This window comes from Lithobates pipiens, unplaced genomic scaffold, assembly GCF_037356315.1.
Source record: "Lithobates pipiens isolate NorthernLeopardFrog02 unplaced genomic scaffold, aLitPip1_a1.2 Scaffold_8, whole genome shotgun sequence".
Taxonomy (NCBI): Eukaryota; Metazoa; Chordata; class Amphibia; order Anura; family Ranidae; genus Lithobates; species Lithobates pipiens.
The window spans coordinates 156,689,648-156,703,409 of record NW_027507903.1 but is presented as its reverse complement, the minus strand read 5'-3'; positions in this window follow the sequence as shown (position 1 = coordinate 156,703,409).

The window sequence follows — 13,762 nt, the reverse complement described above, 5'->3', positions numbered from 1 at the left end:
TACAGGACACATGTAAAGTATCTAGAGAGCCTGGGCTGTAGGCTCATACCTTCAGGTGATTAAACACTGGCAAACCTTTTGAGAGCACTCCCCCTCAACCCTACTACACTCTGAATCCCGCAGGGAGCTATACAGGCCCAGTGCTGTGGCCTATCCCTTTGGAACCCAGACCCTGAAGATGACTTTGAGGATATTCCCACCAGGATGGGCATAGCCTGGACTTTATATACTGTGTAACATTATGGACAGGTAAGACAGGGTCACTCTGTGTCTGACTTACTCTAAAAAAAAAAAAAAATTTGCAATGTATTCACTTTACAGTGTAAACGTTTAAAACATGGTGCTAAAATTTAGCCACTCGAAAGCTTAGTCTCAGGTGGATAACTAGCTGTTCACACACTTTACTGCCACTAATGCCTAGAGCCCTTTTATAAGGTGCTTCCTTGCGCTTTCACCATAAGGATTCACTGCAGGATAGTTTATGCTCGGGTTGCTGCATACTTCTTCTGGACACTCTTGCCCTATATTTCACACCTGCTTTGTGAGTACCCCAAAGGGGAAAACCTCTCATTCATAGTTATGATGCAAACCAGACAAAAGGGAGTCGCAAGTCAACCTTGAGCAAACATTTGCTCTGCTGAAGGCCTACATAACACTCAACCTTAACCCCTTCGCGCCGAGCGTACGCAGATGTGCGTACTCTGCTTCCGGGGGTCATACCGGGATGATGCCGGCACCTGCAGGCATCATCCCGGTACCGTTTTTCTGAGCGGGCGATTGGCTTTCCAGCCATAACAACCAATGCGGCTAAAAGACGCTCAGCTGTTATACGGGAGGGGACGCCCCCACCTCCCGCCACTCTTATCGGTGCTCGCGCTCAATCGGGAGCACCGTTCTGACATCCGCCGCTTCCAGCGGCTAGGGAGGGACTGGAATGATGCCGTAAGTGGCGTCATTCCAGTATCCTAATTGTAAACACGGAAGCGTGTCATGATGTCACTTCCTGTTTACTTGGCTGCCAATGGCGCCGGATTTAAAAAAAAATACAGTATTCAGAATCGCAGTTTTTGGCGCTCTGAATACATTGAAGTGTAAAGGAGGGATCGGGGGTCTTTTAGACCCCCAATCCCTCCATAAAGAGTACCTGTCACCACCTATTACTGTCACAAGGGATGTTTACATTCCTTGTGACAGCAATAAAAGTGATCACATTTTTTATTTTTAAAAACAATTTATTCATTTAAAAATTAAAATAAGAAAAAAAAAGTAAAGCGCCCCCCGTCGCGCAGCAAAGAAAACACATACGAAAGCGCCCGCATATGTAAACTGTGTTCAAATCACACATGTGATGTATCGCCGCGATTGTCAGAGTGAGAGCAATACTTCTAGCACTAGACCTCCTCTGTAACTCTAACCTGGTAACCGAATTTTTTTTTTAAAGCGTCGCCTATTGAGATTTTTAGGTACCGTAGTTTGTCGTCATTCCACGAGTGCGTGCAATTATAAAGTGTGACATGTTTGGATTCTATTTACTCGGCGTAACATTATCTTTCACATTACGCAAAAAAATTGGGCTAATTTTATTGTTTAGTTTTTTTTTTTAATTCATGAAAGGGTCCCTTTTCCCCAAAAAGTTGAGTTTAAAATATTGCAACAATCGCCGTTTTATTCTCTAGAGTCTCTGCTAAAAAAAAATATATATAATGTTTGGGGGTTCTAAGTAATTTTCTAGCAAAAAATATGAATTTCAGCTTGTAAACACCAAATGTCAAAAATAGGCTTAGTCATGAAAGGGTTAAAGTGATGATACTTCTCTTGTACCCTTGCAGGCACAGATTTTTAACACCAGTCTCTGCATCAGACTCTAGCTCTTTCTTAAATATGCAACAAGCAGCCTGCCTGACAAAAAAATTACAGTATTTTCTGCATGGCACAGTTCCCCATCTAACAAACTGCTTTAATACAGACATCTTTACGTTGGGCTACAAAATGCCACATCCCTTCTACAGATCCTCCATCTATACTGAAGTTAGATCCCGATATACCTACATAATAAGGCAATGAGTGCACAAAATGAAAAATCCTTAATAGTCTAAAGTATTTATTGTTCAACTGGTTACAACAAGCAGAGCGTAAGATAGCCAACACCCTTCAGGTGCCCCATAATCTCCCTTTATCAGGGCTTGGTGAAATGGCAGAAAGTAAAAAGGGTTGTAAACACACAAAGCTCTGGCCCCTCCCTGTACACAAACATCCCCCTCTTACCTTCACAGCCTCTACTTAAAGGAGGTCTTTCTACCTGATCCCAGATCCTGTTTTCACAAAGCTGACATGTTCCTGAGACACAGAGGGCCTGCGGCCAATCATACTATATAACTCAACACACAGGAGGGGTTCACATGCGTATAGTTGTCAGAGGTGGCAGTAAAGTGCTCAATGTCTGAGTTCATTGCCACAGAAAGCAGATGCTGCAGAGATCACTTCTGTACTGCACAACACTGTTCCCCTTCACTCTCTCTAAGTTCTAGCCTGGTCGTGCCTCTCCAGACGCTCGGGCCCCTTACAGTTGTTTCAGCTGTACCCCCCTGATGGCGGCCCTGCCTGTGACATGTGAAGTTACCTATGCAACCAGAGGATTGTCCGATCACTCCCCATTAGTTCTTAAGTTAAGTTTAAATTCAATCCAGATCTGTACTTTATGAAAAGTTAACCTATATTGGTTTGATCTTTTCCCTTCAAAACCGAAAATAACACTTGATATTAAGGCCTATGGTATTGTTAACAAGCCCACTGTATATTCCCAGATTTATTGGGACTCTTTAAAAGCTTATATGAGAGGTTTCTTTATTTCCCAAATTTCAAAGATTAAAAAAGGATCTACGGAATGTGCATGCTTAGCAACTGAAGATGTCTTAAAGGCCGAACTTCAGTATATAGCAAACCCTACCACAGAAACACGACCGAAGTGGATACAAATCAACAGATCTATGCTGATATCTCTCGTGAAAAAGCAGAATAGAAACACTTTATTCTTCAGCAACCTTATTTGGAGGATGGGGAATATACGGGCCACCTTTTGTCAGCAATATCAAAATCTCAGAAACCAATGAGACAGGTAGTAGAATTACAAATTTCTTTAACTGAAAGCGTACAAACTACCTTGGAGATTTCATCAGCGTTCTTTGATTTTTATAAAAATTTGTATAGCAGTGAAAATTGCAACTTTAAAAAAAAAAAAAAAAAAACATTTTGGCAATTGAACTAACAGTGGTCGATCAGGGAGATGTTGGATCAGCCCTTGACATTAGAGGAACTACAAAGTGCTTCGGCTTGTTTGCCTAATAATAAAGGCCCATGAGCAGACGGGTTACCGGGGGAGGCTTATAAGGTCTACGGAGATGATTTGTTGCCTGAATTGTTGGAGGTCTTTAATACAGCATTTGAAAGTGGATATCTTCCATTTTTCTATGAATGAAGCAATTATTATAGTTTTGTTAAAACCTGATAAAAATCCTAATAATCCTGAATATCGCCCAATTTCACTACTTACTTCAGATGTTAAGCTCTTGTCAATAATGTTAGCTACTAGACTGGCAAATAATATCTAAGATAGTACATATGGACCAATCTGGTTTTATTCCAAATAGATCTACAGTAATTAATATAAGGCATCTATTTCTTAATATGCAATATGGACAATAGAGCTATATTGTTGCTTGCTGTGGCAAAAGTATTTGATAGTATAGAATGCTATATATTTTTTTTTATTGTGGCACTGTTTACATAGGTTGAATAAAGGCACAAGTCCATCCTGAGTGAGTGTCTACAATTGTCCCTATACATTGCACACTCACATCAGTCCCTACCCTATTTTTTTTTTTCTTAATTGGTTTTGGACCCAAGTTTTTAAGATGAATACAACTCTTTCATGCTATCCCAGTGGCAAGGCTGCAGGTAAATGGACATGTATCGGCACCCTTTGCACTGCAACGAGGAACAAGACAGGGATGTCCGCTATTACCTTTACTGTTTGCCCTAGCCCTTGAACCCTTAACTGCATCTGTTCGTCAATCATCACATATTATTGGGTTTTGGAGAGGAAAAGATTGCTTTATATGCTAATGCTACTTTTATTTCTGGGAGATACTCTGGGGTTTATTCACTAAAGGCAAATCCACTGTGCAGTACAAGTGCACTCGCTGTAGATCCAAGGGGGACATGCAAGGAAAATAAAAAAGATCATTTTTGCTTGTACATGATTGGATGATAAAATCATATTCACAGCAACTGCACTTCCACTTGTAGTGCAGAGTGGATTTGCCTTTAGTAAGTCAACCCCCTTGCCTTCTTTGGAGGCAATGATGTCCTTAATACTTATGGCTCATTTTCAGACTTCACGATAATTTGTGATCAGTTATTTTACCCATGGACCCCCTGGTGACCAATCTGCCAACCTCTGCTTCTCAAATTGATGTAGTTTGTACATTTAAATATTTAGTGGTACAAGTTCCAGCACAAGGGAATACATATGCAGAGTAGTGATGGCCGAACGGTTCGCCCGGCGGTCGTTTCGCGGCGAATTTCCGACATTCGCGGTCCGCACGTTCGAACGCCTTTTTCCGTCGTTCGCCGCGGCGGACTTACGTGTTTAATGTATACAAGAACTTTAACCTTTGGTGACACGTTTATCATGTGATACAGGACAGCCAATTGAGACATGACAGCACATGGACACTTGTACATTCCCCCTAACCTATAAATACACCCGATCCGGTGGCCATTTTACATTCTTTCTTCTGTTAAGATAGGGACAGGTTCCTGTGTGGAGTAGGGAGAGATAAACCACTAGCTATTTGGTACACAAAAGTTCTTTTCAGGACTGGTATAGGTGTTAGGTGTTGATAGGTTTGCTGTGCTGCTGATTCTTGCAGCAGCCTGAGTGTCTTTTGTTAGTTTAGAGAAAGGGAAAGGACGGTGTATGCTACAGGGACAGCCAGATTAGTCTTTCATCATCATCATCATCATCATCATCATTAGCTGTTACTATCAAGGTCCACAAAAGAGCTGTTCCAGTAACCACTAATCGTTCTCTTTTTTTGCCAATTTGTATAGGGACAGGAAGGAAGCAGTGTTGTCAGGCAGTGAGGGTAATTTTAAAGACTTGCTGTTATTATTAGTTCCACAAAGGTTCTTTTCAGGACTGGTATCAGTGGTACAGTAATAGGCTTGTACATGTATAATATTCTTTCTTCCAAATATAGAAAGGATATTATACTTGACTGCTGCCCTTCTGCTGCAGTCTGCTAAACATTCACAACTCACTTGTTCCACAAAAGTTCTTATAAGGACTGGTAACTTGGTATAGGGTGCTACGGTACATAGGCTTGAGTGCGGTACAGTCTGCTGTTCTGTAAGGACCGCTATCGGTCCACAATAGATAGGGTTGACGTGCACCACTGCTGACCGCTGCCCTATACTGCAGCAGTCCTTCAGCGGTATAGGGACTGACGTACAGTCTGCTAAACACTAATACACAACCTGCTTGGTCCACAAAAGTTCTTATAAGGACTGGTAACTTGGTATAGGGTGCTACGGTACATAGGCTTGAGTGCGGTACAGTCTGCTGTTCTGTAAGGACCGCTATCGGTCCACAATAGATAGGGTTGACGTGCACCACTGCTGACCGCTGCCCTATACTGCAGCAGTCCTTCAGCGGTATAGGGACTGACGTACAGTCTGCTAAACACTAATACACAACCTGCTTGGTCCACAAAAGTTCTTATAAGGACTGGTAACTTGGTATAGGGTGCTACGGTACATAGGCTTGAGTGCGGTACAGTCTGCTGTTCTGTAAGGACCGCTATCGGTCCACAATAGATAGGGTTGACGTGCACCACTGCTGACCGCTCACCTATACTGCAGCAGTCCTTCAGCGGTATAGGGACTGACGTACAGTCTGCTAATCACTAACACACAACCTGCTTGTTCCACAAAAGTTCTTATAAGGACTGGTAACTTGGTATAGGGTGCTACGGTACATAGGCTTGAGTGCGGTACAGTCTGCTGTTCTGTAAGGACCGCTATCGGTCCACAATAGATAGGGTTGACGTGCACCACTGCTGACCGCTGCCCTATACTGCAGCAGTCCTTCAGCGGTATAGGGACTGACGTACAGTCTGCTAATCACTAACACACAACCTGCTTGTTCCACAAAAGTTCTTATAAGGACTGGTAACTTGGTATAGGGTGCTACGGTACATAGGCTTGAGTGCGGTACAGTCTGCTGTTCTGTAAGGACCGCTATCGGTCCACAATAGATAGGGTTGACGTGCACCACTGCTGACCGCTGCCCTATACTGCAGCAGTCCTTCAGCGGTATAGGGACTGACGTACAGTCTGCTAAACACTAATACACAACCTGCTTGGTCCACAAAAGTTCTTATAAGGACTGGTAACTTGGTATAGGGTGCTACGGTACATAGGCTTGAGTGCGGTACAGTCTGCTGTTCTGTAAGGACCGCTATCGGTCCACAATAGATAGGGTTGACGTGCACCACTGCTGACCGCTGCCCTATACTGCAGCAGTCCTTCAGCGGTATAGGGACTGACGTACAGTCTGCTAATCACTAACACACAACCTGCTTGTTCCACAAAAGTTCTTATAAGGACTGGTAACTTGGTATAGGGTGCTACGGTACATAGGCTTGAGTGCGGTACAGTCTGCTGTTCTGTAAGGACCGCTATCGGTCCACAATAGATAGGGTTGACGTGCACCACTGCTGACCGCTGCCCTATACTGCAGCAGTCCTTCAGCGGTATAGGGACTGACGTACAGTCTGCTAAACACTAATACACAACCTGCTTGGTCCACAAAAGTTCTTATAAGGACTGGTAACTTGGTATAGGGTGCTACGGTACATAGGCTTGAGTGCGGTACAGTCTGCTGTTCTGTAAGGACCGCTATCGGTCCACAATAGATAGGGTTGACGTGCACCACTGCTGACCGCTGCCCTATACTGCAGCAGTCCTTCAGCGGTATAGGGACTGACGTACAGTCTGCTAATCACTAACACACAACCTGCTTGTTCCACAAAAGTTCTTATAAGGACTGGTAACTTGGTATAGGGTGCTACGGTACATAGGCTTGAGTGCGGTACAGTCTGCTGTTCTGTAAGGACCGCTATCGGTCCACAATAGATAGGGTTGACGTGCACCACTGCTGACCGCTGCCCTATACTGCAGCAGTCCTTCAGCGGTATAGGGACTGACGTACAGTCTGCTAAACACTAATACACAACCTGCTTGGTCCACAAAAGTTCTTATAAGGACTGGTAACTTGGTATAGGGTGCTACGGTACATAGGCTTGAGTGCGGTACAGTCTGCTGTTCTGTAAGGACCGCTATCGGTCCACAATAGATAGGGTTGACGTGCACCACTGCTGACCGCTGCCCTATACTGCAGCAGTCCTTCAGCGGTATAGGGACTGACGTACAGTCTGCTAAACACTAATACACAACCTGCTTGGTCCACAAAAGTTCTTATAAGGACTGGTAACTTGGTATAGGGTGCTACGGTACATAGGCTTGAGTGCGGTACAGTCTGCTGTTCTGTAAGGACCGCTATCGGTCCACAATAGATAGGGTTGACGTGCACCACTGCTGACCGCTCACCTATACTGCAGCAGTCCTTCAGCGGTATAGGGACTGACGTACAGTCTGCTAATCACTAACACACAACCTGCTTGTTCCACAAAAGTTCTTATAAGGACTGGTAACTTGGTATAGGGTGCTACGGTACATAGGCTTGAGTGCGGTACAGTCTGCTGTTCTGTAAGGACCGCTATCGGTCCACAATAGATAGGGTTGACGTGCACCACTGCTGACCGCTGCCCTATACTGCAGCAGTCCTTCAGCGGTATAGGGACTGACGTACAGTCTGCTAATCACTAACACACAACCTGCTTGTTCCACAAAAGTTCTTATAAGGACTGGTAACTTGGTATAGGGTGCTACGGTACATAGGCTTGAGTGCGGTACAGTCTGCTGTTCTGTAAGGACCGCTATCGGTCCACAATAGATAGGGTTGACGTGCACCACTGCTGACCGCTGCCCTATACTGCAGCAGTCCTTCAGCGGTATAGGGACTGACGTACAGTCTGCTAAACACTAATACACAACCTGCTTGGTCCACAAAAGTTCTTATAAGGACTGGTAACTTGGTATAGGGTGCTACGGTACATAGGCTTGAGTGCGGTACAGTCTGCTGTTCTGTAAGGACCGCTATAGGTCCACAATAGATAGGGTTGACGTGCACCACTGCTGACCGCTCACCTATACTGCAGCAGTCCTTCAGCGGTATAGGGACTAAGAGTTTTGTCACAGGGTCATTTAAAAAATGACATGCAGAGGAAGAGGCAGGCCCTTCCGCAGGGGTGGTAGGGGTAGGGCAGGAGCAACAGGCTTGAGCCAAAGTGGGAAGTTGCAGAAGGTGCGTTCAATTACTTTAAAGGATGCACCAGACTTGGTTGAGTGGCTCGCTCAGCCTTACTCTTCTGCACCCTCCTCATCCTCTCGATCTGCACCCTCTTCTTCACTCTCTGCTATGTGCACCCCCAAAGACACTACCACCAACAACACGACCACCACCACCACCACCACATACCTTCCGCTTGAGTCACTGGAATTATTTTCCGATCCATATCAAGAGGACATTTCTGATGCGCAGCCACTCTTGGTATTGGATCAGGAAGAGGAGGTAGCAACAAGCGCTACTCAGCAGTCTGACGCCAGTACCCAGATCAGCCCAAGGAGGAGGTTGGTCCCCGGTGTTGCTGCCTACTCCGAGATCTCTACTTATAGCGGTGGGGAAGGTGACGTTGATGATGACGTGTCTAGTGATGTCACGTGGGTGCCCACAAGAGAGGAAGAGGAGGGGAGTTCAGAGGGAGATATGGACCAGCAGATAGGGAGGAGAAGCAGCAATGACTTACATTGCACAGCAGGGACAAAGCAGACTGCAAATGTATCAGGAGCGAGTCATCGACCATGTACGGTCACATCTGGCGCTCCCAGGACACCGGCACATGGCTCCGCAGTGTGGGCTTTTTTTAACGTGTCCGCTGCTGACAATAGCGTTGCCATCTGCAATCTTTGCAGTCAACGCGTTAGTCGCGGTAAGCCCAATACTCACCTAGGGACGACCGCCTTAAGAAGGCACATGAGCAGCCATCACCGAGCCCAGTGGGAGCAACGGAACACACAAAGCCACACTGCAGGCTCTCACCGTCCAGCCTCGTCTTCTACTTCTCCTTCTCCTCTCTCCTCACAATTGTCCTCCACTCCACCTTCCATCACGCCAAGCTCACATTTTTCTGCAAAAAGGCAGGCTTCCGTGGGCCTAATGTTTGAGCGTAAAAAAATGATGATGCCGGATAACCCTCTTGCCCAACGGTTGGCGGCTGGCTTGTCAGAACTCATAGCCCGCCAACTACTGCCATATAAACTGGTGGACTCGGAGGCCTTTCGCAAATTTGTGGCCATTGGAACACCACAATGGAAGGTCCCAGGAAGGAAGTATTTCTCAGAGAAGGGCATCCCAGAGCTATATGGCCATGTTCAGCGGCAAGTGAATGTATCTCTGGCACACAGTGTCGGTGCCAAGATACATCTGACCACAGACACGTGGTCTAGCAAACACGGGCAGGGAAGGTATATCAGTTTTACTGCCCACTGGGTGAACCTTCTGACGGCCGTCAAGCATGTAACCCGTGGCACCCGTGTAGATTTGGTTTTACCGCCACGGATTGCATGCAGGCCTGACTCTTCTTCTCCTCCTCCTACTCCATCCTCCTCCCTCTCCTCCTCAGCTGCCTCCTCCTTTTCCGCTGCTAGCGTCTCTTCCACTGCACCGCCCAAGCTCCCCAGAACCTATTCCACATGCCAGGTGAGACGTTGCCATGCCGTGCTGCGTCTGTTGTGCCTGGAAGCAAAGAGCCACACTGGCCCGGCACTCCTTTCAGCTTTGCGTTCACAGGCAGATGAGTGGCTAACACCGCTCAATTTGACAGTTGGTAAAGTGGTGTGTGACAACGGTGCCAATCTGCTTAGCGCATTGAAACAGGGCAAAATCACGCACGTGCCGTGCATGGCACACGTCTTAAACTTGGTCGTGCAGCGATTCCTTGTCAAATACCCTGGGGTCCAGGACATCTTGCGGCAGGCAAGGAAAATCTCGGCCCATTTCAGAAGATCTTACACGGCCATGGCTCGCCTTGCTGACATTCAGCGGCGACACCATCTGCCGGTCAGACGTCTTATTTGCGATTGCCCGACGCGATGGAACTCAACCTTCTATATGCTTGATAGGCTGCTCCAGCAGAAACGTGCAGTTAACGTCTACCTGTATGAACTCTGCGAAAGAAACGGTTCTGGGGAGCTGGGTTTTTTTTCACCGCGCCAGTGGCTGCTCATGCGCGACACATGCAGACTTCTGCGGCCATTTGAGGAGATCACCAAACTGGTCAGTCGCAGCCATGGCGCCATCAGTGACATGGTACCTTATGCCTTCTTTCTGGAGCGTGCATTGCGTCGTGTCATTGATCAGGCTGTGGAGGAGCAGGAGCGGGAAGATGAGGAAGTCGCAATGCTGGATGAATTCCCAGGGGGGGCTACTCTATCTGAGACAAGTCAACAACAGGAGTCTGATGAGGAGTCAGAGGAGGATGGTGCCGGGGCGGATGAGCAGGAGCAAGAAGAGCATGCTTTAAACCTTTCTGGGATCCCTGTTGTGCGAGGATGGGGAGAGGAGAATGAAGAGGACGACATTATCCTGGATGATGAGCAGGAGCCAGGCCACCACACCGCTTCCACTTTAGTGCAAATGGGGGCCTTCATGCTCCAGTGTTTTAATAGGGACCCCCGTATAAAAAGCATGAGGGTCAAGGACCAGTACTGGGTGGCAACGTACTTAGACCCCCGGTACAAACACAAAATGGCGGAAATGTTACCGCCGTCGCAGAGGGCTGTCAGAATGCAGCACTTCCAGGCCTTGCTTCGAGAAATGCTGCATTCTGCTTTTGCGTGCGCTGGCAGAGGAGCAATTCCCACTCCCAGAGAAGGATTTGCGGGTACCAATCCAACAGCGCCTGCAAGAAGAGGCCGGTTTGAAGATGTGTTGGTGACTTCGGATATGAGGTCATTCTTTCAGCCGACCCATCGACAGGTGTCATCCGGATCCAGCATCAGGGAACGCCTAGACCGTCAGGTGTCCGACTACATTGGGTTAACGGCCGATGTGGACGCTCTGAGGAGTGATGAACCCCTAGACTACTGGGTGGGCAGGCTTGACCTCTGGCCAGAGCTTGCCCAATTTGCAATCGAACTGTTGGCTTGCCCCTCATCCAGTGTCCTGTCCGAAAGGACGTTCAGCGCAGCAGGGGGGATTGTGACCGATAAGCGTACTCGCCTAGCTCACCACAGTGTTAACTACCTCACATTTCTAAAAATGAATGAGGCATGGATCTCGGAGGAATTCAACACATGTGACCAGTAGACCATGTATATGTCTATAAACTATTTTTTTAATCAAGCACACAGACCTTCTTAATTCATTTGGCTCACTTCCTTGACCCAAAAAAGCACACCGTACTATATGCCCCTACCCTCCTCTTTGAAGAGGTTGAGCGGTGTCATATTTCTACTGGGGCTGCTTATGATATCCCTGTGCTGTGCTGACTTCCTCCTGGGGGTTCTTATTATGAAGGGATCACACTATCCCTGTGCTGTGCTGACTTCCTCCTGGGGGTTCTTATTATGAGGGGATCACACCATCCCTGTGCTGTGCTGACTTCCTCCTGGGGCTGCTTACGGTGCTGCTGTCAGTGCTGTATGTCACGGTGCTGCTGTCAGCGCTGTATGTCACGGTGCTGCTGTCAGCGCTGTATGTCACGGTGCTGCTGTCAGCGCTGTATGTCACGGTGCTGCTGTCAGCGCTGTATGTCACGGTGCTGCTGTCAGCGCTGTATGTCACGGTGCTGCTGTCAGCGCTGTATGTCACGGTGCTGCTGTCAGCGCTGTATGTCACGGTGCTGCTGTCAGCGCTGTATGTCACGGTGCTGCTGTCAGTGCTCTGTATTACGGTGCTGCTGTCAGATGCCTCTATCACGGTGCATGTGTCATTCCGGTATGTCACGCTGCTGGTGATCATCTCCTGCACCCTCTTCTTTGCCTACCCTGGTCCCTGACCTTCCCTCTCCTCCATTGCCTTCATTAGCTCCATAGTCCTGAATTGTTAGAACAATTTCCCAAATAAAATAAAAATGCTTGTAGTTATCGATCCCAAATTCACCTCATACATGTATTATGTCATTGTCCAGATGGTGGGACTACGTTTTACCCCCTAATAATTACCACGTGGCCGCAAATTCGACATGAAGGTTTGCAAAGTTCGCCTCCCATTGAAGTCAATGGGGCCCGCGGCGAACGGTCGGTTTCGCGAACGTTTGGGTCCGTTCGCATTTCGCGTTCGCGAAACGTCCCGTCGGAAGTTCGTCCATCACTAATGCAGAGAGGAATCTGGCCCCACTACTTGAGCAAATTGGGCAAGTGGGGAAAATTTGGAGTAAGCTTACCTTTAACAATAATAGGCAGAGCTAATCTGATAAAGATGATATGGATGCCACAATTATTTGTTACATAATTGTACCATATGGTTACTATGTAAATGTTTTACACAAATAGATACCCTATTTGGAGGTATAAACATCCCTGTATTAGATTGGAAACTTTGCAGTTACCTAAGGATGAAGGAGATTTGGCTGCTCCTAATGCCAGGTTGTATTATCTGGCATCCCAACTACTGCAATTATATGGCTGGAGTAATATAGATTGTGAGGATCCCATACAACAAATTATACTTTCTCAATTGCCAGTAGATCCACTAGTGCAGTCAATAGTAGCAATGCTCATTTGTAGTGATTTAGTGAAGGTTTTTTTTTTTTGTTTTTTTTTTGTTTTTTTTACAGATGCTTTATGGCCATTTTACAAGCATATTAAGCTTCAACTATGTGTTTCCTGCATGGGAAAGTGGACGAGTTTTTTTCAGGCACAAAAATGCACCCATTGAAGCACATGAAATAAAAATGTCTGAATACACAAAAAAAGTACATGTACTACCTTTTATTTGAGTGTAGGGTGACCGAGTGTACAGGCACAGTTAAAAAGAATACAATTCTGCATGTTGAGCATAGTCTAGCATTTAGAAACCTGTGGAAAACACTCAAGGGTGAAGGTGGGCCGATGTGTCTCCTGCCTAGAAGGTAGTGCCTGAACAACGGGAGGGCCATAGTTTGAAGACCCCTGCATCTAGTGTAACACACTCTGTATCTTGAGAATGTAATAGAAAGCAGGCTGCATTCTGATGACTTCACATCATAAAAACTATTGTACCACAGAAAGTGTACAGCAGGCATGTCCAAAGTCCAGCCCGCGTTCCGGTTTAGAATGGCCCACCTGATAATTTGGACATGTATATATTTTGTGGCCCCCAACGAATCCCCGAGAGTCAGGGGCCACAAAAGATATATATGCTGGCTGCCTTGGAGTGTCTTGTTTACACAGTGACCTCTGTAATAGGAAGTACCATCTCCTGCACTGCCATTAGACAACTGTTCTGCCCATCACAGGAGGTGGGACTTTGTATTAAAAGAGGCTGCAGAGAAAACCGATTCCACTGTATGTAATCGATTGGTGCTCATCCCACCCC